The 27,473-nt window shown below is 44.2% G+C and overlaps 1 protein-coding gene and 1 non-coding gene across 3 annotated transcripts in view; both read right to left on the bottom strand.

Moving 5' to 3' along the window:
* Positions 1-27,473, bottom strand: part of trps1 (trichorhinophalangeal syndrome I) — a 174,554-nt gene that overhangs the window by 65,516 nt on the left and 81,565 nt on the right. The gene's annotated exons all lie outside the window — the stretch shown is intronic.
* On the bottom strand, positions 19,503-19,585 carry trnal-aag (transfer RNA leucine (anticodon AAG)). The gene has a single exon. It is a non-coding gene; the product is annotated as a tRNA-Leu (tRNA).

The raw sequence follows: 27,473 nt of genomic DNA, 5'->3' as shown, positions 1-27,473 counted from the left end.
CTGTAGCTCAGCTTTAGGAGTAGAAACAGTAATTATGCTGAATATCCTTGAGTCTACCAAAAAAAGAGCAAGTGGTGTATAATCCTATTAACTTTTACCCATCTAGCTTTGAATGTATAAGAAATAAACAGGAGCTTAAGGGGGAAAGGAGGGAAGGAGGGAAAAAGAGATGTGTATTTCCATTCCGGCTTTAAGAGAGTTTTTCAGTGTGTGCGACTGGGCACGGCTCACATACTGTATATAAACGTGTATCATTTCTTCCCGTGATTAGAAGAGAGGGATGGTTTCACATTGAAGAGTTTAAGTCGGTTGGAGTTCCAGCTGGAAAGTGATAAGGGATGATAAAAAAATGTTGAAACATGCTTTCCTTGTGTTTTAATCTTCTCCTTCTTGTAATGTAACACTGGCTACGGGGCTTCGCCTTGAAGCCTCTTATTTGAAACACATGTTTCTCGATGCACTCTTAAAACAGGCCTTTATCACTCCATCAATCTGGAAACACTGAGTGCATCCCAAATCGCACCCTATTCCCTATATATCACACGACTTTTGAGCAGAGCCCTCAGGGCCCAGGTCTAAAGTAGAGCACGAAATAGAGAATAGGGTGCCATTTGGGACGTAACCACGAAGGTGGGCAGGGGGGGTGGGGTGTGTGTGTGTGTGTGTGTGGAAGGTATTCTCTGCTGTAGCCAGACCTTATTAGTTATGATAAAGTGTAAACATAGACCATACGATAGATGGAGTCTCTAATGTTATTACTGAGGTAAGGGATTAGGACTAAAGGGAAAAGAACATGATGGAGTCTAGCCTTTCATCAGCATGCTATGTCTGCGTCTCAAATGGTACCATAGGGCTCTGGTCAAAAGTAGTGCACTATATAGGGGTTAGGGTGCAATTTAGGACAATGTGACGCCAGGACACAAGGAAAGAGACACAAGCAAGTTCCAAACTTTTCTACAGTCTATTGCTCACACACAGATACCACTTGGGTGAATATGTTAACATTGAAATGCATCCCAAAAGGTAACAGAGAATTTTTGGAAAGTAGTGGGTAGAACATTAAACATTGTTTTTATAGCTTTAAATCTATTAAGACTTTACATTGCATTAACATTTTCTATTTTGCTACCGAGAATCCAATCATGGCTTTTGTGTGACAGTTAAACATGTCTATCAGCGGAGAAAATTAATCATCTCTGACAAATAGAACGAAAACCTCTTTACCACAACCAGTTCTTGGTTGTTCACTCTGCATTCACACAGCCACACAGCCTGTCTACAGAAGACTGAGGCGACGTACAAGTCTGAGGGAAAAAACATTTTTTTATCCGCCCCCTCGCATTTAAATTATTCATCTATTCATTTTCACCTCAGAAACGTGCGCGGATACACATGCGGAGTGAGCCGGTCCTGTCACCACATACTGTAAGCCAGCTAGAGTAGAGTAGGGACGCCATATTATGGTATTAGTCAGAAGAGGAGATAATGAGGTTGATAACCCACACACATACACCCACCCACGCAAACATGCACGCACACACATTATATCTTGACTTACACTACTATGATTATGTCATGACCTCCCTTGATTGAGAAAATAACGAATGGAAAACCCCTCACATACTGTAAACCCTAGGCCTACTGTAATATAGAAAAGTCCATCTCAGTGATGAATTCAGCCCCCGTTTGTGAAGGCCCCTTCACATCTCTACGTTGCGTCCCAAATGGCATCCCATAGGGCTCTGTTCAAAAGTAGTGCACTATATAGAGAATAGGGTGCCATTTAAGACACAGCCCTACTGTAAACACCTCAGGCTTACTGTTCTGGAGGAAACTGGCTATTTTTATTAGATTTTTTTCTGGGGGAAACATAAACACAGAATTCAGTGTAGGGCACAGGGCACAGTGTGTCTGGCATCAATCAGCTTGGCTCTTTGTGACTAAAGGCTTTTTTGTGTGTTAATAAATTCCCCTCGAAACTTAATGTCAACTGTTTTTCAGCCGAGGGCTGGAAGAGGAGAATAGATAGGGAAGGAGGGAAGAGAGAAAGAAATACAAAAAGAGTATATGAGAGGTAGATAGAGGGAAGAGAGAGAGAAATATACTGTATGTAGACAATGACATTTGAAATGTCTTTATTCTTTTGGAACTTTTGTGAGTGTAATGTTTACTGTTCGTTTTTTACTGTTTATTTCACTTTTGTGTATTATCTATTTCACTTGTTTGGGCAATGTAAACATATGTTTCCCATGCCAATAAAGCCCCCTTGAAAATGTAATTGAAAGAGATGGAGAGAGAGACAAAGAGAGAGAGAGAGAGAGAGAGAGAGAGAGAGAGAGAGAGAGAGAGAGAGAGAGAGAGAGAGAGAGAGAGAGAGAAAGAGAGAGAGAGAGAGAGAGAGAGAGAGAGAGAGAGACAGAGAGAGAGAGAGAAAATCAGAAAGAGTTAGAGCTCCATGTTTCCCAGGGTAATTGGTACAGGTATCCATGCGTAGGGCTTGTATAGTAAATCCACTAAACACAGACTCATAAATCAGTCTAATGACCAGGCAGGCCTATAGCCCCTGCAATGCACCTCTGTTACCTCAGATCCTGGACCAGTCTAAAAGACAATTAGACCCTGGATCTGTATTACTTCTCTGTTACCTCAGACCCTGGACCAATCTAACAGACAATTAGACCCTGGATCTGTATTACTTCTCTGTTACCTCCAGTGACCACAGTGAGGCTGCCTCACAACACCCTCCCTCCGCCACTCTGACACAATCTGCCCTGTTGCCATGGCACCCACATGAATACAAACGCATGCACACACACACACACACACACACGCACACACGCACACACGCACACAAACGCAAAAACACACGCAAACACACACACAGTGAGAGACACGTACTTATTAAAAGTCACTCACACTGACTGATACGGTGATGGGGACAACAACAACAGCAGGAAACCCAAGCTTCCCCTCTCCCTCTGCTGTCTACATGGCCATTGTTTTAGGCCACCTGGCCTCAAGCAGCTTTGTACACTGGCTGTAAAAGCCCAGACAGGAACTGAGGAACACAGGACCCGGTCAAGCAGACTGGGAGAGGAGTGGGAAGAGGGGAGGAAGGGGGTGAGGGAGAGACAGGGGGAGGAGGGGGCAAGACGAGGAAGAAGGGAGGAGGAGGGTGAGGGAGAGACCGGGGGCGGGGGCGGGCGGTCCAGGCAGGGTGGAAACCGCCACTGAAAAGTTTCACCACAGATGGCGATGGCAGAGAGCCTGCTGACTTAGTCAACTAGCAGTATTCTGAAAAGGGGGATTTGCCATTGATTTCTCTGTTTATGCAAACACAGCTTTTGCATTGTAAACACACGCACACACACGCATGCATACAGGACTATGCTCACATGCAGGAAAAGATGCAAGCATACACATATGCATGCAGTCACGCACACACACACACGCACACGCACACGCACACACAGGCACACACACACACAGGCACACAAACACACCTGGTTTGGGGGTTGAAGGAGGTAAGTCAGTGGAGCCTGACCATGGTAGCTAGCTTGGGATGATACACAGGAGAGGTAAGGTAGCAGCACAGGATCTTCATAAAACTCTCCCCTACTCTCTATTCTGCAGCCAGCCAAAGCTCTGACACTTTCTAAACCCTGTTCACACACACACAAACAGAAACACACACCCGTCCACGCACACTTCACCTGCGAGAGGATGACTCAGTGACCTAAGGGGGACCAGAGGCTCATTAGAATGAATGAAAGCCCAGCCGCATCATCTCTGGATAAACTACACCTCTCCTCTCTGCTTAAATCACACTGAGGAGGGAGAGAGAGGCAGAGAGATAAAGAGATAAAGAGAGAGAGAGAGAGAGAGAGAGAGAGAGAGAGAGAGAGAGAGAGAGAGAGAGACAGAAGGCTTAGAGGTCTAGAAGCCCAGCCCCATGCAGCCTCGGCCTTGTTTCTCTCTGCCCAGGCCCCAGCCCAATCTATGGAGTCGCTCTGGGGCTTCACACAGCCAGACAGGAGAACGAGAAGCACTACATCATCTAAATTACACTGCAATATCATTATTAAGCTGAATATATGAGCTCTTTGCTGTAGACAGACAGAGTCACTCAGTAGAGGGTTGGAAGAAAAGGGCCAAAACAGCCATGAGACCATTGAGCAGTGTTTCCCACACTGGGTCCTGGGGACCCCAAGGGGTGCACGTTTTGGTTTCTGCCCTACCACTACACAGCTGATTCCAATAATCAAAGCTTAATGATGAGTTTGGGAAACTGCCATAGAGAGAGGACCTGTGAAAATGTCAGAAAAGCTAAACGTGCCTTTTCAACAGGCTCAGAGCAATAGTAACTAAAATATAATCCAAATCTGCCCTTTTTAAATTGGAAATCCGTAGCGGTGAAACTGCCACGTCCGTTTGATATATTACGACAACGAAGACGTTGCTTCAAACACGTTACTTTTCCCCTCGGATATCATTGGACATCAATGGACAAAATCAAGTCAAATCACATTTTATTGGTCACATACACATATTTATCAGATGTTATTGGTCACATACACATATTTAACAGATGTTATTGGTCACATACACATATTTATCAGATGTTATTGGTCACATACACATATTTAACAGATGTTATTGGTCACATACACATATTTATCAGATGTTATTGGTCACATACACATATTTATCAGATGTTATTGGTCACATACACATATTTAACAGATGTTATTGGTCACATACACATATTTATCAGATGTTATTGGTCACATACACATATTTAACAGATGTTATTGGTCACATACACATATTTAACAGATGTTATTGGTCACATACACATATTTAACAGATGTTATTGGTCACATACACATATTTATCAGATGTTATTGGTCACATACACATATTTATCAGATGTTATTGGTCACATACACATATTTAACAGATGTTATTGGTCACATACACATATTTATCAGATGTTATTGGTCACATACACATATTTATCAGATGTTATTGGTCACATACACATATATATCAGATGTTATTGCGGGTGTAGTGAAATGCTTGTGTTCCTAGCTCCAACAGTGCAGTAATATCTAATAATTCACAATAATAGACACAAATCTAAAGTAAAAGAATGGACGAGCAATATTGGAGTGGCATTGACTAAAATACAGTAGAATAGAATACAGTATATACATAGGAAATGAGTAAAGCAGTAATGGAAACATTATTAAAGTGACTAGTGTTCCATTATTAAAGTGACCAGTGATTCCATGTCTATGTACATACGGCAGCAGCCTCTAAGGTGCAGGGTTGAGTAACCGGGTGGTAGACGGCTAATGATGGCTATTTAACAGTCTGATGGCTTTGAGATAGAAGCTGTTTTTCAGTCTCTCTGTCCCAGCTTTGATGCACCTGTACTGACCTCGCCTTCTGGATGGTTGATGTCCTTGATGATCTTCTTGGCCTTCCTGTGACATCGGGTGCTGTAGGTGTCCTGGAGGGCAGGCAGTGTGCCCCCGGTGATGTGTTGGGCTGACCTCACCACCCTCTGGAGAGCCTTGCGGTTGTGGGCGGTGCAGTTGCCGTACCAGGCAGTGATACAGCCCGACAGGATGCTTTCAATTGTGCATCTGTAAAAGTTTATGATTGTCTTAGGGGCCATGGCAAATTTCTTCAGCCTCCTGAGGTTGAAGAGACACTGTTGTACCTTCTTCACCACACTGTCTGTGTGGGTGGACTATTTCAGATCGTCAGTGATGTGTATGCCGAGGAACTTGAAGCTTTTCACCTTCTCCACTGCAGTCCCGTCGATGTGGATAGGGGCGTGCTCTCTCTGCTGTTTCCTAAGCAGATGTTTTAGCAGATGTTATTGCGGGTGTGGCGAAACGCTTGCATCAATGGACGCGCTATAGAACAGCAGAGTATGTACTATGATTTATTTTACCACGGAGCAGAATGCAAAACAAAAACAATGTCAAATGTGCCTGGCCCTATATTACCAAATTCCCAAGCAGCTTTAATATAACGACACAACAAAGTGTTGTTAATATAGTACGCCTTCCAAATGCCCCACTATTCTCTATATAGTGCACTACTACTACTCATAAGGCTCTGGTCAATAGTAGTGCACTATATAGGGAATAGGATACACTTTGGGATGCAACCATAGAGAAAATAGATCTGTTTTGCATCGTTGTTTCCCTAAGTATCCTGGATGGACTGTTCTTCCTGGGAGATGAGAGCAGGGTGGGCATGCAGGAGTTGGTCCAGTGGTGCTGATCCCTCCCCTCTCTAACGATGAGGTTAAACATAAGACCTGGTTGAGGACAGCTCTCCCCTCCCTGTTCCCTCTGGCCCGCTCAGCTCAGTGCAGCTCAGGAGAAGCTCCGGTTGGTCAGCATGTAGCTTATTGTTTCCTGCTTCATTTGCCACGGGGCCAATTAACTCAGGATCCTAGCAAAACACACACAAACAAAGTGCACATACACACACACATACACACAGTCACACACACACAGTCACATGAACCCACACATACACACAGTCACATGCACACACACAGTCACATGCACACACACGTGCACATACACACATTCACATGCATACACATACATACATAAAAAAAATAAAAACACACATAAACATAGTATACTCACGCATACAAATTAATGAATAAGGCCTTGGCTTTGAAACAAACACACCTTCACAGCAGCCAATCAGCAGGCAGCTTGTGGGGTGAGGTTGTGACTGTCAACTCAGCTAAGCCTCAGTTCTCTATCACCTTGGCATGCATGTGGGCTACTTTCCATTCAGGAGTTACCTAACGTGCTAAAACCCTAACAGTAAACAGCTTGCTGTTATTCAGAGTGCGTTTGTTTCCAAAACTCTGTCCTCTAGTTCAAAAACATCATTTACATTGATGTAAAACAGCAAAGATACTGCTAAAAAGCTGTTCTCTTGTTCAAAAACACAACTGAGATCCAGGTTGAAAAAACAGGTACAAGAAGCAGTAGACACGTTATAGACTGATTGCTGTTATGTTGTGAGTGAGTGAGTGAGTGAGTGAGTGAGTGAGTGAGTGAGTGAGTGAGTGAGTGAGTGAGTGAGTGAGTGAGTGAGTGAGTGAGTGAATGTGTGTGAGCGTGTGCGTGTGAGCGTGTGAGTGTGTGTGAGTACCAGAAGTCCTCACAAGAATAGTAAACCAAGGAGAATGCTGACAATTGAGGACATTTTGCAGGTCCTCACAAGGAAAAGGGCTATTTTAGGGTTAAGGGTTAGGTTTAGGGTTAGAATTAGGGTTAGGGGTTAGGTTTAGGAGTTAGGGTTAGAGATTAAAGTTAGAGTTAAGGTTGGGGTTAAGTTTAGGGGTTAGGTGAAATAGGATTTTGAATGTGAATCAATTATTGGTGAGTGTGTGTGAGTTGCTCCTGGTGATATGAGGTAGTCTGCAGTAGTCCTGAATCGAGAGCCAAGAAGCCGAGCAGATCCACCACACTGCTACAGTACGCTAGCATCTAGCAAGCAGCGCTAACATCTGCAGTCGGGAATAACCTGTTTGTGAAAACATACACGTCCCTAATGAGGCCTGCTATAAAAATGAAAATGAACACCACATTTAGAGAGCCTCAACTAGCTCTCACACTCCCAGCCAGCCAGCAGCGTGAACCAGCTGGGAAGAATGCAGAGATTTGTGAGCATGGCTTTTACAAGCTTCTAAGAACTTCTGTTGGAGGTCAGGGTTGCAGGGGTTTTTGGCTGCAACAAGTGTCGGAATTCTAGAATACTGTATCACTCACTCACAATAACGTACGTAACCCGAGGATGTTACGCAACAGCAACTCTTATTATTTTCACTGCTCCCGAGGGGAACTCTGTGTGTGGCTGGGAGTGAGAGCACTTCTAGTTGTCACAGGGATACTCACTTATCGTGTTCTTAAAGCTGCAGAGTGTAATTCAAACAACAACAGAATTTTCCTCCATCACTTTTTGGGAAACAGCTGAGATAGGGGGCTGGAGAAATGTAACCAATCGCATTCATAGACAGAGCTATGGATGCAAGGACTGACCAACCATGAGATAAAATGATAGTTTTAACCATGTTTAAAAGATACACAGTGTTTCTTTACAATTGCATTGTTTACAAACAAGCATATATTTTGAGTTTTCATGGGGTAAGACAGTTGAAGCATTCGTAAGTTATATTCCTTAAGATTCACTTAAAAGTCTAAAAATCTATGTACAAATCACAGATTGCACCTTTAAGGCAGCAGTATCTCTGGCAAAAGTTCTCTCTCCAAAACAAAAAAGTTTCCATCTTTTGTAGATGAAGTCGACAGGGGAAATCTTCTCGAGGACTGAACCAAAACCATACGGAGGAATAACTTCTGATGAAAAACAAATAGAATTTATAATGCCAGAGCTCTCCCCAACGGGAAGGGGTAGCATCTTTTTATGATGGTGAAAGAAAAAGGTAAAAAGTGAGTGACAAACAAGTTATCTTTATCAAACCTTAAAATACCCCCGAGATGGTAGATAGATTCCGTAAGGAGGATTCGATTAGATGTGTTTAAATGAAAACTCCCCAGTTATGCCCCAACTCAAACACCACACTGATCCAATAACTCAGCTAAACATACTTTTAACCATACCTAAACTTCAGCACTCTCACACCCATCTTATCTCCATCTTTTTACCCATGTCCCAAAGGTAAGTGTCCTCTGCCCATTTATCACTTGTAACAGAGAAGATTTGAGAATTAAAGTGATGCTCCAGAGTTTTTGTACAATTTCAGCCACCATTTTTGAAAGTAGCGCTTACGAGCCAAAACGGGTCCGCGAAAATTGTGGCTGAAATTGTACAAAAACTCTGGAGCATCACTTTAATTCTCAAATCTTCTCTGTTACAGGTGATAAATGGGCAGAGGACACTTACCTTTGGGACAATTTTTGAAAGTAGCGCTTACGAGCCAAAACGGGTCTGCGAAAATTGTGCACCATTGTGTACTACGTTATCCATTTTGTATGATAGGTTATGAATTCCAATTCATACAATATGTTACGAATTTGTAAGTGCTCAAGATCCCGAACTGCATTTTTAAGAAAACTTTCACGTTTTCTCCTTTTACTCAGTAGAATGACAGTAGCTTGGGGAGCTTTGGACCGCTCCGCGTCACTGGCTCAGCCAATGGTGCCATGGACGACCAGGGTTTCTATGGCAGCGCTTGGTGAATTCCCCTGCCCCTCTACTCTGTATGGACAGACTCTCTATCCTTCCCTCTCTATCTCCCTTTATGTCCCCCTGTCCCTATCTTTCACTCTCCCCCCTCTCTCTCTCTCCCGTTCTGTCCCTATCTTTCACTCTCCCTCTCTCCCCCTCTCTCTCTCCCTATTCTGTATCTCTCTCCCCATCCGTTCCTGTATCTCTCTCCCCCTCCTCCCCCTCATTGAGTTGGGAAACAGACCATAGTACCTAGGCCAGCAGGCCCTGAGCCAAATGCCTAGCAGATAAGCCTCTAATAGGAAATCATCTACAGCTAATGCACATTCCATGGCTAAAGCATATTTTAATAAAAATAACAACTCTATCACACCCCCGCCTCCATTTCCCTACTCTCTTTATTTCTCTCCCTTTCTCATTTAGAGGCCCCTCTTCAAACAAAGCATGGGCAGAGAGACCGAGAGACAGAGAGACAGAGAACGAGAGAGAGCGAGAGAGTGAGTGAGTGAGTGAGTGAGTGAGTGAGTGAGTGAGTGAGAGAGACTGAGAGAGAATGAAAGAGTGAGAAAGAGAGCAAGACTAAGAGAGTAAGAGAGTGAGAGTAAAAACAGCTCCGAGAGTGTAGCCCTACCAGCTACTCTTCCAATTACAATGAGAGAGAGCACTGAGACAGAACATGATCGAGGTGTGGCGCTGGGTGTGGCGCGGTAGCGTGATGTCCCAGGGGCTATAGAGAGATAAGGCAATTACTCTAGAAGGAAGGAGGATAGACAGGTTAAATTCCTGAATATTGGTTAGAGGGAGGGAGGAGGCACTTGTGGTGTGACAGTGTAGCAGTGTACGCAAACACACACACACCCACACACACACACACACACAAATACACACACACTCGGCAGTGTAGCAGTGTAAGATGTTGGGCAGAGTGCCAGACGGAACACACAGCAGGTCGTGTAGTGACGAGACGAGCAGCTCCTTGGCGGGAGCCTGCTTGTTTGTTTTACACTCTACAACCATGTTGTTCTGTCTGACTGAGAGGAAACCCAGTGTCTGACATGACATAGTGGAGGCTACAGTCAATCAGGGTTACAATGGGTTCGTCCCAAATGGCACCCTATTCCCCATATTGTGCACTACTTTTGACTAGGGCCCACATGGTTCTGGTCAAAGGTAGTGCACTATATAGGGTATAGGATGCCATTTGGGACAGACTGGGGATCTCCAGGGAGTAGCCTCAGCCTACATCTTAATCTAGTGGTGTTGTCCTAATGTATGTTGTACTACACAATAACAGAAAAAGTCATAGTGCCCTAACAATCTCAATGCATTCATGGATGGAATGTGTTATTGGGACGGGATTTATATCATCCTCCTTTATATATCATCTTTTAGTCTACGGACTGTTCAGATATTTAAGGGAAAATCCTGGACAATGACTTCAATGTCTGACTGTACCAGCTCTCCAGAACATAATATTTGACCACTTTCTGGCCTTGATTTTTATGTGGAGTGTAGAATAGAACATCCCCCAATAAAACCATGTCCTGTTTTGGAATGGAGCGGTAAACAGTGATGGCTCGTACACTCTCATCAGAACAATCCCATCTCCCAGCCAAAGAGGATAGAGTTGTACAGCTGCCAATACAGATCATGCTAATTCCACAACGTCATTCAACCACACATCACAGCGGCCCAATTTGTTTTACAACAGCACCTGGATTGGAAAATCTGAAATGAAATTACCGGCAAAAGGGTAAACACTTAAAAAAATATTTTGAATTAACATATGTTTAGCACTTTGATGAGAGGATGGAGAGAGAAAATGACTGTTTCAGTAAGAACAAAACACTAAGGTTGATTGTTAAATAAAAGTGCATTTAATCAGCATTTCATGACCACAGTGAAGCGAACCGTTGTGGAGGTTTGTTGTTTCCCGCTAGAGAATGCAGAAGGGGAGCCTAGAGAAATGAACTGGCCGATTCTGTAGGCTACAGTCAGGGAACAGGGAATAGTTGCTCCACTGTTTGTCTGTGAATAAATCTCCTTGGTAAATAGCTCTGAGGCTCTACTGAGGAATATTGTATGGATCAAAGCAGCCGTGTCTTCCTGTATAAAAGACTAGGCCACAAGCTTGGTTGTTTGTCTAAAACAATTAAGTCCGGTATGAGGGAGGTTCCTGACAAATAGCTAACAGCTGATAGCGCTTTGGCAAATATTCTGAAGGGGGTCGGAGGGGCAAAGGCGGGACGTAGGGGAATGTAAATGTACGGGGGTCCAAATTAATGATTGGTCAGGGTCCGAAACCAGTCTAATCTCAGCCAATTGCTCCCTAATTACATAAGGTGCTGCCAATTTGGACTGTCTAACAAATCAAGAGCACCATGCATTACTCTTTCTCCCAGGTCCCTGATTGAGTCTGGTCATTATTTGGGCTGATCTCATTTTCACACATGGAACCAATATGCAGGCCAGATGTTCATTTTGCAATTGGGCACGGAGCACAACGACTCATCTACACGCAAAGGAAGGAAAGAGAAGGGAAGGTAGTTCCCCAGCCGAATAAGGGGCTGCCGTCGGTCTGGTCTGACACTCCAGCCCCAACCATGGGACCAGACCAGGAGGGAGGGAGGGAGGGGATACTGGGGCATAACGTGAGGGACAGAAGAGACTGAAGGAGGGAGGGAGGGAATGCTGGGGCATAACGTGAGGGACAGAAGAGACTGAAGGAGGGAGGGAGGGAGGGAATGCTGGGGCATAACGTGAGGGACAGAAGAGACTGAAGGAGGAAGGGAGGGAATGTTGGGGCATAACGTGAGAGACAGAAGAGACTGAAGGAGGGAGGGAGGGAATGTTGGGGCATAACGTGAGGGACAGAAGAGACTGAAGGAGGGAGGGAGGGAATGTTGGGGCATAACGTGAGGGACAGAAGAGACTGAAGGAGGGAGGGAGGGGATGCTGGGGCATAACGTGAGGGACAGAAGAGACTGAAGGAGGGAGGGAGGGAATGCTGGGGCATAACGTGAGGGACAGAAGAGACTGAAGGAGGGATGGAATGCTGGGGCATAACATGAGGGAAAGAAGAGACTGAAGGAGGGAGGGAATGCTGGGGCATAACATGAGGGACAGAAGAGACTGAAGGAGGGAGGGAGGGAATGCTGGGGCATAACTTGAGGGACAGAAGAGACTGAAGGAGGGAGGGAGGGAATGTTGGGGCATAACGTGAGGGACAGAAGAGACTGAAGGAGGGAGGGAGGGAATGCTGGGGCATAACATGAGGGACAGAAGAGACTGAAGGAGGGAGGGAGGGGATGCTGGGGCATAACGTGAGGGACAGAAGAGACTGAAGGAGGGAGGGAGGGAATGCTGGGACAGAACGTGAGGGACAGAAGAAACTGAAAGAGGGAGGGAATGCTGGGGCATAATGTGAAGGACAAGAAGAGACTGAAGGAGAAAGGGAGGGAATGCTGAGGCATAACGTGAGGGACAGAAGAGACTGAAGGAGGGAGGGAATGCTGGGGCATAATGTGAAGGACAGAAGAGACTGAAGGAGGGAGGGAATACTGGGGCATAACATGAGGGACAGAAGAGACAGAAGGAGGGAGGGAGAAAAAAAAAATAAGAAAGGAGAAAAAAGAATGAAGAAGGCTGGTAATGTTGCTGTCAGGTCAATGACTTGTATGGTGTGTAGTAAAGACAGAGGACTTCTGCTGCCGACCAGAGCCCTAGTTTGAGCCTCATGTGTTCCAACATGCAGCTAGCAGTGCTTTGGCCACCAACTCAAATCCCTCATTTATATAAACCTCCAAATTACGATGTGCGGGAAACTTTTTTTTTCTTTCTTTTTTACCTAGTTTGGGTTCCAGTTTCAGTACCCTGCCTACGTTATTAGGACCACCTAGTTGTTTCTGGCTCTGCTGTACTGGGAGGACGGGGTGGGACTTGTGCTTTGAGTGACACAGGGCCAAAGCAATCATGTCCTCCTTAGTAACGTGCTGTCAGTCTGGATTCAGCTACACTCATTTCTGGAATAACCAATGCGTTCGACCGACCAAACCAAAAGCTGTAAAAATGTCTCATTTTCCACTCTGTCTGTCATCTAAGTGAACGAAGACAGTTTAACTAAAACAAATGACAGGAGAGGAGGAGGAAAGAGGTGAGGCATAGTGCCCTCACTACATTAGGTGCAACAGTATAAAAACTGTGCCACACTCTCACAGGGGACGCACTCTTTTCACGCCATTTCGCCTGATGGGCGGTGCTATACGTCACCATGGGTTTCAAAGTGCAAGGACTGTCCAATGTGGGTCTACGTTCAAACGAGAACCCTTCGCCTGGGACCTCATTTCTAAATTAAGCTATGTTGATACTTTATAGTTTACAATTGCACTTTCATATTAGTACAGAATTTTGCTTTATTTGAACTAACCATAGCTAGCTACCATGTGACTGAACCAGTTTTCCCAAAAGTGAACGATGCGTAACGTCAAGTTTTCCTTGCTAGCCAACCAAAGGCCTATCAAACCAATCTACTACATTTACCTGAATGAAATATAAGAAACTGATCATGACAAGATTTAGGCTCTGGTTTGCAATAATACCTGTATACTGTCAATCACTGTGAAGAATTATTTGCGTTGCTGGCTTCATTAAATACTTTATTGGCCTCCTGAGTGGCACAGTGGTCTAAGGCACTGCATTGCTAGTGCTTGAGATGTCACTACAGACCTGGGTTCGATCCCGGGCTGTGTCACAGCTGGCCGCGACCGCGAGTCCCATGAGGCGGTGCACAATTGGCCCAGTAGTCCTGGTTAGGGAGGGTTTGGCTGGCCGGGTTGACCTTGTCCCATTCTCTAGTACCTCCTTGTGGTGGGCCAAGTGCCTGCTAGCTGACTTCGGTCGCCAGTTGTACAGTGTTTCCTCTGACTCGTTGGTGCGGCTGGATTCTGGGTTCAGTAAGCAGTGCAGCTTGGCAGGGTTGTGTGTTGGAGGACACATGGCTCTCGACTTTTGCCTCTCCTGAGTCCATACGGGAGTTGCAGTGATGGGACAAGACTGTAACTACCAATTGGGGGTAAAAGTTTAAAAAGATTATAATCCTAATAATTTCATTTGATGGATTTTGGATGTTCTTTGTCTTATTTATTTGTTTGAGGGACTATACACGAGGACAACTTTACCATATTATCCTGGATGCATACTTACTCACCCAGTATCATTACTTTGCGATAATGATATCTCTCAACCTTAAACATAGAAAATTCAGATCAAATTTATTTTTGTTTATGTTTCTTTCTATTCTGTGGCTGCATGAAATAGCAAACAATGTGAATTCAGCAATTACATTTGTTTACTTCATCTTTGTGGCTCTCTGATGTAACAGTAACATCCAGTACTATAGTTAGGCTTAGCCAACCTGTACCCTATGGTTTAGCGTTGTGTTGAATTGATTCCACAATCTGGACGCGAGCGAGAGTTCAGCTTGTTCTCTACACTGTGTGCACCAGTATGTGTGCTGAAATCTACATTGGCCATGATGTATAGCACCGCCCACTGGGTGAAATGAGTGTGTCCCGCTCTCACAGAGCCTATGGCCATTACTATGACCGCTAGCGTAAACAAACACATTTCCACAGCATCAACCCTGGTGGACATTAGACTGTTGTGTGGTGAACAGATTAAAAAGAGGGATGTGACTAGATGAGATGTGCGCTGTCCAGCTGTCCCCATGGGTCAGAGTTTGACTCAACCGCTAGGCGAGGTGGTGCGGAATTGAGCTTGTGATTGTGCTTACGGTTGGTTGCCTGAGACCTGAATACTTGCATTGGCTCCCTGAGCTAACGCCTATGCTTCAGCTCCATGGGCTAACACATTTCTGTGGCTAGCAGGAGACCTGGTTCAAACCCGAGTCAGTTACATAGGATCAAAAGTGGTCTGGAGTACTTCTACCCAAACCTCCTTCCACTCCGTTTGACTGTACCAACGATGTCACACAGAGACAGCCAGACTGACTGAATGTTGTAGAGATGTTACAATGTCTTCCCTGAGCCAGTTTAATTTAACAAGTAATTCAACATTTGACACAGAGCATTGTAGAACAATTAAATAATGAAAATAACCCCAAACGCAGAAATAGAAGCCAGTCACCTATTGAATTATGGTCTGAAGCAACGTGTAACACTACGGTTCTTATTTTGCATGGCAAACGCAAAACCCCTGACCGATAAAATGTTACTTTATTTATACTTTATAGTTTTGCTTTGGTTGAAATGTAAATAATACATAATGAGTTGGGTCATAGAGTTTTATTCTCACTGACGTTTATAATGGTTCTAAAGATTTTTGTGAGTGAAAACAGACCAGGCCGATTATAATAACGCAGGGCTAGGGCAGCTCCCTGCCTAGTTGACTGTGTGACTCAATGGGAGTGGGTTGAGAAAGGGATACTTTGGGATTTTGGCAATGAGGCCCTTTATCTGCAGTACTTCCCCAGAGTCAGATGAACTCATGGATGTCCAGTATGTTAGAGGTAGTTTCGCGAGCCAATGCTAACTAGAATTAACGCAATGACTGGAAGTCTATGGGTATCTACTAGCTAGTAGATACCTATAGACGTCCAGTCATTACGCTAATGCTAGTTAGCAATTGAGCTGGCGCTAGTTAGCGCCTTCAAACGGCATGCAGAGACATAACAATGTTATCCAGGAGTTCATCTGACTCTGGGGAAGTAGATAAAGGGCGTCATTTCCAAAATCATGTGAACCAGGCATTGAGCTGGTTGCTGGTTCTGCATTAGACTAACAAACCAGCATGAACAACACCAGCGGCACATTCATAAAGCGGCCAAACCATAAAATCCAAATAAAAAATATGACATGCTGCGATAGCTACTCACGTCCACGTACTAACAAATGACACGGACAATGGAAATAGTGTGGTGCCTCCAACAGAAATGGGGGTGAATTAATGTGGCGGACGGGCATGAATGCTGAATTACCTTGTGATTATGTCTCTTTTGGAAGGTTTTTAAACCCATTGTGAACATTATGGGCTAGTGGAACAGGCCACAGCTCACATTGGTCACGCACTCGCCATCTTTTCCATCGTATCACCACCACACGCCTCCGCCAGCTAACAGCTCTGAAACACTGTGAATAACCCCCCTCACCCTCCGGCCTCCACCCTGCCTGGCCCTGGCTGCCTGGCCTTGGCTGCCTGGCCCTGGCTGCTTGGCCCTGGCTGCTTGGCCCTGGCTGCTTGGCCCTGGCTGCTTGGCCCTGGCTGCTTGGTCCTTGCTCTCTGGCCCTGGTTCTCTGGCCCTGGTTCTCTGGCTCCAGCTCTGGTCTGCTGGCTGCACTGGGTGTCAGTTTGTTTCTGCAGCAGTCACATTTCCCATCAGCCCATAGACAAAAATAAACAGTGGCGTCCTGGAAGGCGGGTGGTTGAAGCGCACCACTGTATTCCACCCCCGTCCGGGCAGACAGTGCACCGCTGAGGTAATCATTCCTCCAACCCACCCCGTCATGCCCAGCCCCAGGCCCAGCCCCCGCCTTAGCCCCAGCCTTAACCCCAAGCCCCAGTACCTGCCCCAGTCCCCAAAAGCAGGCAGACAGGGGTAGGTATCCCTCTGGCCCCTTTATGTTCAACTGCCCCCTCACTTTCTTTTTCCCTGCCAGTGGCACTCTGTTATGGAATTCAGCTGCAGGTTGCGGAGGAGCTTTTCCCCCCACTTCCTGTCCTGTCTGAGATGTGTTGGCGCAACACTAAGCGATAGAGCATTGAAGTAGAGCAGGCTATGCGTGGAGAGAAAACAAACGCTCACACACATACGAACGGTCACAACTATAGTTTTACAAGCACAACGACCAAAAACAAACACAGACTGCTGGGTAAATAGAACAGGGTGTAAACCAGACACATACATTAATGTGGTAAACTACACAGCTGACGTATAAACAGTGTTGTACTGTTTGCAACATTTTAGCATAGTGTTTGTGTATTCGCATGCTGATGCTAACAGATATATTCTAATGTAGAAATGAAAACATAATGCACGCACGTACGCACGCACACACACACACACACACACACACACACACAAATACACTGCTTTGGCTATCAGAGTGCATTGTTGTCTGTAGAACAGATTTATATAACATCGGTCCAGGGGTTGTGTTGACAGGCTGGAGTGCTTCTGAGGACTGCATTAACACTGGCAACACTGGCTGTGTCTCTCACACACACACACACACAAAACTCTCTCTCTCACACACACAAGCACGCACACACAGCTCCTCCGCCTGTCTTACTCAGGCAGTGGCACTATCTAATCTGCGCTACACAGGGCCACTTGGCAGCCATCACCTCCCTGTCTGGACAGCTGGGTGGCAGGAGAGGGAGGGCAGAAGAGGAGAGGGGAGGAGAGGAGAGGGGAGGACAGGGCAAGAGAGGAGAGGGGAGGAGAGGGGAGGGGAAGAGAGGTGATTAGGGTTGCAAAAGGTCAGAAACCTTCCGGTAAATTTCTGGAATATTTCCGGAAATTTTCCATGGGAAGTTAAGCCCTGGAATTTGGGGAATTTTTCTTACATTTATCTAAAAAGTTAGCTTATAACAGTGAACCATTTTTGTGGGATACACAAGGCAATTCTTGGTCTTGTGGCATATTTTGGTTAAACTATCCCAAATTCAATAGAATTGCAACCCTCTGCATGCACAGTGCATTCTTCCATCACATGTGCAGCTGATTCTCAAGATCTTGCACACTAATGAGATGCTATTGAACCACACTACTACACTGTCTGAGCCAAGGACTACATGCTTTCTGGTAAGTTTTGATTATAATACTGGGTGGGGTGAATATATTTTATATGACATGCATGATTTTTTGTTAACTGGTAAATAGTAGACTACAGCAAAGTGTGTTTAAATCATTTCTAACTTAACTATTAATCTGTACATGGAATTTTATTAGTTTTTTCTTTACTATTTTTTTCCTAATTTTCACAGGAAAAAGCCACAGGCACTATCTGATGTGTGGAGACATTTCACTGCAGCTAATGTAGAAAGAAAAGCTGTGTACATTTGCAAATACTGTGCCAAATCATATGTGAAGAATGCAACAAAGATGCAGAATCATCTGGCCAAGTGCATAAAGTTCCCTCAGTGCTCACAACAAGCAACTCCTGACAAAAGTCTCTCTACTTCTATTCGAGGTGAAAATGATGAATCAGACACCTTATCGATAGCAACAACTCATGAAATCAATGTGTATTGGAAGAGATTTCTGAATGTTCTTCGCCCAGCATACACCCCTCCAACCAGACATGCTTTATCTACTCATTTACTGGATGCAGAGTTCAACAGAGTTCAAGTGAAGGCCAAGCAAATCATAGAGAAAGCAGACTGTATTGCAATTACCTATGATGGGTGGTCGAATGTTCGTGGCCAAGGAATAATTAACTACATAATCTCTACCCCTCAACCAGTATTCTACAAGAGCACAGACACAAGGGACAACAGACACACCGGTCTCTACATTGCAGATGAGCTGAAGGCAGTCATCAATGACCTTGGACCACAGAAGTTATTTCCACTGGGGACAGACAATGCTGCGAACATGAAGGCTGCTTGGTCTAAAGTGGAGGAGTCCTACCCTCACATCACACCAATTGGCTGTGCAGCTCATGCATTGAATCTGCTCCTCAAGGACATCATGGCACTGAAAACAATGGATAAAATCTACAAGCGAGCAAAGGAAATGGTTAGGTATGTGAAGGGTCGTCAAGTTATAGCAGCAATCTACCTCACCAAGCAAAGTGATAAGAATAAGAGCACCACATTGAAGCTGCCCAGAAACACATGTTGGGGTGGTATTGTCATCATGTTTGACAGCCTCTTGGAGGGGAAGGAGTCTCTCCAAGAAATGGCCATATCACAGTCTGCCGATATGGACAGCCCCATCAAGAGGATCCTCCTGGATGATGTATTTTGGGAGAGAAGCCTGAATCTCATGAAACATTTTAGTAGACACTCTTATCCAGAGCAACTTACAGTAGTGAATGCATACATTTCATACATAATTTCTTTTCATACTGGTCCCCCATGGGAATCAAACCCACAACCCTGGTGTTGCAAACACCATGCTCTACCAAATGAGCCACACGGGACCATAAGGTTTGCAGTTGAGAGGGTTTATTACTAATTGTTATTTCATCATCTTATTATTACTGCAAAGCAGCATGACTCCTGCGGGAGAGGCACTAAACAATTGTCAGAAGTGGTATATGAACCCACGCCTCCAGTGGAGACTGCGACCTTAACGCAGTGCCTTAGACCGCTCGGCCATCCTGACTACTGAAACCTATAGCAGTAGCCATTGCACGGACTGAGGGAGACAATGCTCTGCTTGCAGATGTAAGAGAAGAAATCCGTACTGCCCTGCCCACTTCACTGTTGCTCCAAGCAGAGGAAACTGAAGTTCTGAAATACATCAAAAAGCATGAAGACTTCTGCCTGAAGCCCATATACACCGCAAGTGTACATGTTGGACCCCAAGTATGCTGGCAGGAGCATCCTGTCTGGTACAGAGATCAACAAGGCCTATGGTGTCATCACTACCGTGTCTCGACACCTTGGCCTGGATGAGGGCAAGGATCTTGGCAGTCTAGCGAAGTACACTTCCAAGCAAGGGCTTTGGGATGGAAATGCAATATGGCAGTTGTGCCAACATATCTCATCAGCCACACGGTGGAAGGGACTTTGTGGATATGACGCTCTTTCCCCTGTTGCCTTCATCATCCTCCAAATCCCACTAACATCAGCCGCCTCAGAGCGCAACTGGTCCTTGTTTGGGAACACACACAACAAAGCATGCAACAGGCTGACCAATACAAGGGTTTACAAATTGGTGGCCATCCAGGCAAATTTGAGGCTTTTGAGCCTGACAGCGAGCCATCCTCAACAAGGTTGGAAAGTGACAGTGAAGATGAGGCCTCAGAGTCTGATGTTCAAGAGGTGGACATTGAGGAGGTCCAAGGAGAAGACATGGAAGCCTGATAGGAAGACAACCAAAGCTTTAGATTCTAGACTATCATTTTACAGATGTATGTTGAAAACGTTTTTGGGAGATGCAGTGGATCATTGGGGATCATTCAATATTCCCTTTCTTTGGTTTTTCAGTGAAATCACCCCATGTGAAGAGTCAACTAATTTAATTAAAGTTAAATTCATAACTAAATAGTTTGTTTTATTTCTATTGAAAGGATTTAATCATTTGCAATTATGTCTATTTATGATAAGGTAAACGTGTTATGTTTCTGTCTCCATATGATATGGTAAATATACCCAATGCAAAAAAGCATCTACATTTAAATGGTATTAATATTAATTTGCATATATTTCCTTTAATTCCCATATATTCCCATTAATTCCCACTGAAAGTTTACACCTCTGAATATTCCCCAAAATGTGCAACCCTCGAGGTGATGATAGGGGATGGCAGGAGTTGAGAAGGGATAAGAGGGGAAGAAGAGGAGAGGGGAGGAGTGGGCAGGAGAGGGGAGGGGAGGAGAAGAGAGGGGAGGAGAGGATAGGTGAATGGAGGGGAGGAGAGGGCAGGATAGGGCAGGAAAGGAGAGGGGAAGAGAGGGGAGGAAAGGAAGGGGATGACAATTGAGACATGGATTGTGTATGTGTGCCATTCAGAGGATGAATGGGCAAGACAAAATATTTAAGTGCCTTTGGTAGTAGGTGCCAGGCGCACCGGTTTGAGTCGGTCAAGAACTGCAAAGCTGCTGGGTTTTTCACACACAACAGTTTCCCCTGTGTATCAAGAATGGTCCAACAGGGCCGGAGGAATCAATGCAGAGATGGGTGTCTATGATGGGTGACATATTCTGTGAATGGTGGTGAAAGTGAAATGGTTCTGGATGTGAGAGTATAAGTCTGTTCTGTCTGTGTTATGTTATGGGCCCATGTGAGAGAGATCCAAAACTCCCAAGGTGGTCCTCTGACCAGCTGACCCTAGAGGAAATCCCTCCATGCAGGGTGAGTCTAATAACCAACCACCAGGGTAACACAACCCAGCTCACACTATATAATGACCTCTCCCTCCCGGATGGATCTAAAGTGATGTCAGCTTAGCTTATTATACCAGGAGGAAAATAACCAGGCCATGATGCTCCTCACAGAAACACGCATGCACTGACGTACACACACGCCCGCACACCCACACACAGGCACACACACAGGCACACACACACACACACACACACACACAGAGTCCTGGAATGACAGTCAGATGCAAGCTATCTAGGTTGTGGAAGTGGATGTAGCCTCAGAGGACAACTACACCATGGCATAGCTGGTACCTTCCAGGATGCCCAGCCCACATCCCCTAAAGGGCAACCAGGCCCACAAAGAGCCTGGATGTTGATTTCATTCATACTACCAAGGCTTTCATGTGTATTATTAGACCGGAAACTGGGTATAGTGTGAAAATGAGGACAGCGAGAGAGGGGAAACCCTGCTTCCTGTGGGCTGTGCAGAGAGCGCTAGGACCCCTTGAGCACAAGGATAGAAACATTTGCTAGTAATACAGGCCAGGCAGGTGTCTGTTCAGCTGCCCGTTCTGGGGCTATATGGGGTGAGCATTAAGTGCTACATTCTTAGAAAAAAAGGGTACTTCGTTTGTCCTCATCGGAAAACCCTTTTTGGTTCCAGGTAGAACCCTTTGGTAGTGAAAAAGATTCTACTGAGTGTAGGATCCTCAAGCACAAGTCTAAACACATCTGTTAGCAATAGCAAGGACGTATAGGTGTATGTTTCTCTGCCTGTTCTGAAACTATGTGGGATGAGCAATGAGTGCTATGACCCTTGAGCAGAATTGTAAAAACATCTGTTAGCAACAATGACTGTAGATTAGTAATGGCCATATAGCTGTCTTATCTGCTACGGTAGCTGTTCTGGGGTTCTGTGGGGTGAGCAACGGGCTGGTTTGACATTGCAGCCAGCACTGCAGGCCACTGCCGATCTACTGATGTAGAATGAAATGATAATGCCAGAGAAGCCGCCGTTTGGAGGTTATATTCGGATTGGTGTTGTTAGGCCCGAGACAAAGTCGACAAAACCGTGCCAATATATCCTAGTAAAACAGTTATCTGCACAGCACTGGACGAATTTAGCTGTTTCTCTGTCAAAACCTTGAAGAGAGGCTTGGTCTGGGTGGAGGAAACCCACAACAGCAGTGTCATCTGCATATTTAAAAAAAACTTGTGGCTGTGCCAGAGGCTTGACACTCGTTTGTGTACAGTGTGTACAGTATCGGTGAAAGTATGCAACCTTGAGGGGCTCCCGTATCCACCATTCTTGATGTAGAGATGGCAGCGTTAAACTTCACTTGTTGAGTACGGTTCACAAGGAAACTATAAATCCACTCAGTCAGGATAGAGTTGACACCCAAATTCACCAGTTTATCCACTAGTAGGTGGGGTTGGATGGTGTTAAACGCTCTATTGAAGTCAATGAATACAATTTTCACTAGAATTTGCCTTTTGTAAATGTTCATGGATATTGTTCAGCATGACCAGTAATGTATCACCAACACCCCTGAAGGCACGGTATGCAAATGTGTTTAAGTCTGATTGGGATGAGAGACCAGAGTTAATTTGTTGTAGATTTTTTTTTATTTAACTTTTATTTATCTAGGCAGGTCAGTTAAGAACAAATTCTTATTTACAATGACGGCCTACACCCTTACAATGACGGCCAAACCCTAACCAGAACGATGCTGGGCCAATTGTGTGCCGCCCTATGGGAAATGTTTTTAAAACACTTCATAGGTACAGATGTCAGGGCTACAGGGCGTAAATCGTTATTTTCTTTTGGCCTATTGTTTTTAGGTATTGAGGAAATCAGCGACTTCTTCCATAAGTCTGGAATTATCCCACTGTTCAGTGACAGCTGGAACAGCTTCTCTAATGGTAATGCGTGATGGTCTGCGCATGCCTGAAGTGCCTTGCTGCTGACGCCATCTGGACCATATGACACGTTGAAAGTATTGCTTGACGTCATTCACAGAAATCTGTATATCAAGAGCTGGTATGACACTTTTTGCTGCGATGTAAAATCACACATGTCAAACCTACAATAGAAACTGTCCAAATAATTTGAAAAGCAAGGTCATTTTAAACAGTCATACAATGTCTCTTTGGTTTGTAGCTTGTGATGGTTTGTAGCCCTTGCCAGGCTTTCCTACTGTCCTTGTCCTTGAAAAGGTTTTCTAATTTGTCTTTGTACTCCTTAATTTTGCTTTAAAGTTGCCTCTGAATATTTTTCCTTTCCTCTTTACTGCCACCTGATTTAAACACTTTTTTAAATTCTCGAGTTACCCACGGTTAATTATTGGGGAAGATGTTAACTTTCTTTTTGGGAATCCTCACAGAAACCGATGTACTCAGAGAGGGTATCTGCTGCCTCTTCCAGGTAATTGGCTCTGTCCATCAGAGCCACCCAGTTCATGGACTCAAAACAGTCCTGGACGGCTTCAGTCGCTTCAGGAGTCCAGCTTTTAATCTCCACCTTTTCAGCCTTCTCTCGCTGCAGACGTGCTTTGTAGACTGGGATGAGCTGAACCATGTTATGATCCCAACCCCCAAGATTGGGCAATTCCTTGGAAAAATACACACCTGGGATGCTACCATAACAGAGGTCCAGACAGGGTTCATTTCGGGTAGGACATGGTAATTGATATGATGCTAAGTTCAGATAGATTGTGCATGTTAAAGTCTCCCAGGATCAGCTTTACTGCTTCAGGTAATTGTCTCAGCCTGGGATACAAGGTCATGAATTAAGTCGGCAGCTATTTGGGTGTCAGCAGAGGGGGCTATGTAAACAATAAATAACCTGGCCGTAGGTTAAGAGCAATGTCTTTATTACAGACCTTGTGCTTAGTTGTAATATGGGCAGGATTACAATATTTCTCGATGATGAATGTACAAACTCCACCACCATTTGTCTTACCAGAGTTGATGTTTTGGTCCAATCTAACAATTGTGTAGCCATGCAGCTCCACAATGGATTCCAGATCCTGTTCCGTATGCCAGGTCTCAGAAAGACAGATCAAGTAGGATTGCCGGTACTCAGAGGTATTGAGTACAAGCTCATGCCTGTAGCTCATCGAATTTTAATATTGAAACAATTTTGCAAATGTCGGAGAGACAGACAGCAAGGTTTATACAAATCTCCGCTGTTGAAAACTAAATATTAGTCTAAATGAAATGTGAGATAATGTCTAGATTCTTTTTATAGTGGAGATGAAGTTTTAAAAAATTGCCTGGCTGGGCAGATGGAACAGAGTAGATAGGCATTTTAACGTCATAGATTTAGCCAGCGTTAACTTGTGGAATAGACACCAGCTGGAATGCGGTTTTAACCAATCAGCATTCAGGATTATAACCCCCCGCTGTATAAATCACTTAAGATTATACATATCTAGTCATTCAGTCGGTCACAATTTACCCACAATGCGTCACGGATTTGATGCTCTCGAACAAAGCCAATGACTTCTATGAACTCTGAGCAGAATTTTAAAAAAGAACATCTGTTAGCATAAACAAGGCCATACAGGTGCCCATTTAGATGGTTGTTCTGTTTTGAAGCCCTGCTTAGACCAGACACACACACTAGCTGTGGCTGAGAGGACCAGAGGGCCAGACAGGGTGCAGGTAGGATTTCCAACTCAATCGTCTGTATAAAAGGGCATCGTGGGTCATAGACCCCTTTCCTGCAGTCAAATGACCAAATTGCCCTCTAGTGGCCTCATGGGTGGAATGTCATTAATATTTTTCATAAAAAATAAACATTATTTTTTTTTAAAACAGCAAAAAATCCAGTGTTTCTATGTTAAACGTTGTTTTATATTTCAGTCTTTTGTGATGTATAAAATGTAATATTGGGACACAAACTCAAAATGTAATAAAATGGCAGCTCTATATCTGACATGCTAGAGGAGTCTTATTTTTGTTGATCCCATAAGCATGTGTGTGAGGTGTATACTTTTGTTTCAAAATAGATTTGTTAAAGACTACCAAGAAACATTCTGTGTGACCCTGATTTAGCCTGCAGTAAAAGTTCAGAATCTATAAATGTCATCCATAATTACCCAAGTGAGGATATTGATGATCAGTAAAAAAACTTGATTTATCCCATGATCCTGTTCTTTTCAATACTCTCTCTCTCTATCTCGAATGAATGAACGAAGAAGAAGCTTCCATGATTATTATTCTACTGCTTCACTAAGGGGAAAAATACATTTGCGCCGTCAAGCCGAATTCCCCCTCGGGGTAAAACTACAGCCAGAGATTGAAAGAGGGCAAAAGGAAACGGCATGACAAAAAAAAGAAAGAAAAGAAAATGAAATAAGGAAAGATTCTAGGAGTAATTCAATACATTACAGTCACAGCAACCTACAGTGGAGACGTATCAAAGCCGCTGTCACTGAATATAATTAGACTCAGCATGCGGAAATTTAAACTATGGCAGAGTTAATGAATTTCATTTCGGATCTGCTTTGAGTCGAAGTTTTGTTTACAGCAACCCTTCTTTCAGCCATAATTCATTTATATTGTACTCGAATACACATTCACTCTCACTTTCAATTCTCTGCCCCTTCTAATTTCGTGCACGGAGTAAAATACCTTAAGATAGAATTGAGAGAACCGAACAACCCACTAGTGTAAAGTAGTGTAGAAGGGGTGAAGCGCTAAAGCACTAGGCTACGCTAGTCTGATTATTGCCACATTAAGGTTGGCGACCAGGGGGACATGGCCTCCAGGCCAAAGGCAACATAGCCACTCTGTATTCTAACTGTTTGGTTTTAACAATGTGTACACATAGGGGAAGACTCATAGTTCTTCATATGAATGAAAAGCTCGAAGGGATCTTGCTTTTTAGAATGTTGGGAACGATTTTAATGCTGTATTGTTATTTTAGCCAAAAAGGATGGCCTTACACTGTAGTGGCAGGACCTGTTTGACATGCATTGATATTCTGACATGGAATCATTGAACAAATACAATGAGACAAAAAAACAATGCTACCTCTATCTGAAATACGTGTTCAGTCAACAGTATTCAGAAAAGCTACAGACGATCTAGGTACATAGACAACTATCTAAGAATGTGGCCAAAATGGCACCCTATTCCCTACATAGTGCGCTACCTTTGACCAGAGCTCTATGGGGCCTGGTCAAAAGTAGTGCAGTATATAGGGAATAGGTAAATTATTAGTAAGGACAAATTAACCCTTTAAGGCTGTAGAGCTAATGATAGGAAACACCCTCTATTTTGTTGTAACTTTCTCTCCCTCCATATGAACACCATAAAACACAATGGAAAATGTCACCAGGCAGGCCAAGTGTGGTATTCATAACGTGAACATCATCATGACTGTTCTACTTTATTAGACCTTCCAGATCACAGTGTTCTACTTGAGCAATATGAGTCAGACAACTCCCTACTAACAATTATAACTCCATAACAATACCACTTATCACGTTTGTCACTGGCATCTTTAGACTTGCAGGGACAACAGAGCTTCTCCTGCTCATAACACTAGACTAAACGCTAAACTACTGTTTATCGAATAAAATGTTATTGGTTGCGTACACATATTTTGCAGATGTGATAGTGGGTGTAGTGACAGTGCAGTAATAACTAACAATACAAAACAATGCACGTAAATCCCCCAAATAAAAACAAAGGAATTAAGACATTTTAGAATGAGCAATGTCAGAGTCCGGAATAGAACAATATATATGTATACGATGTGTGCACAGACAGTATGGACAGTATATGAATAGAAAAGGTATGTACAGCAGTAGTTATATAGGATAGGCCTTGACTAGAATACAGTATATACATATGAAGTGGGTAAAACAGTATGTAAACATTATTAAAGTGACTAGTGTTCAATGACAATGTACATAGGGCGGCAGTCTCTAAGGTGCAGGGTGGAGTAGCGGGTTTTAGCCAGCTAGTAACAGTGACTAAGTTCAGGGCAGGTTACTGGGTGGAGGCCAGCTAGTGGTAACTATTTAACTGTACTGTCTCCGCCTTCTAGATGGTAGTGGAGTGAACAGGACGTGGCTCGGTGGCTGAGGTCCTTAATGATCTTCTTGGCCTTCCTGTGACACCGGGTGCTGTAGATGTCCTGGAGGGCAGGCAGTGTGCCCCCTGTGATGT

Source organism: Salmo salar, chromosome 14, assembly GCF_965601325.2.
Source record: "Salmo salar chromosome 14, fSalSal1, whole genome shotgun sequence".
NCBI classification, from domain to species: Eukaryota; Metazoa; Chordata; class Actinopteri; order Salmoniformes; family Salmonidae; genus Salmo; species Salmo salar.
Note: the sequence above shows the minus strand (reverse complement) of the source record. Positions and strands in the feature narration are given on the sequence as shown.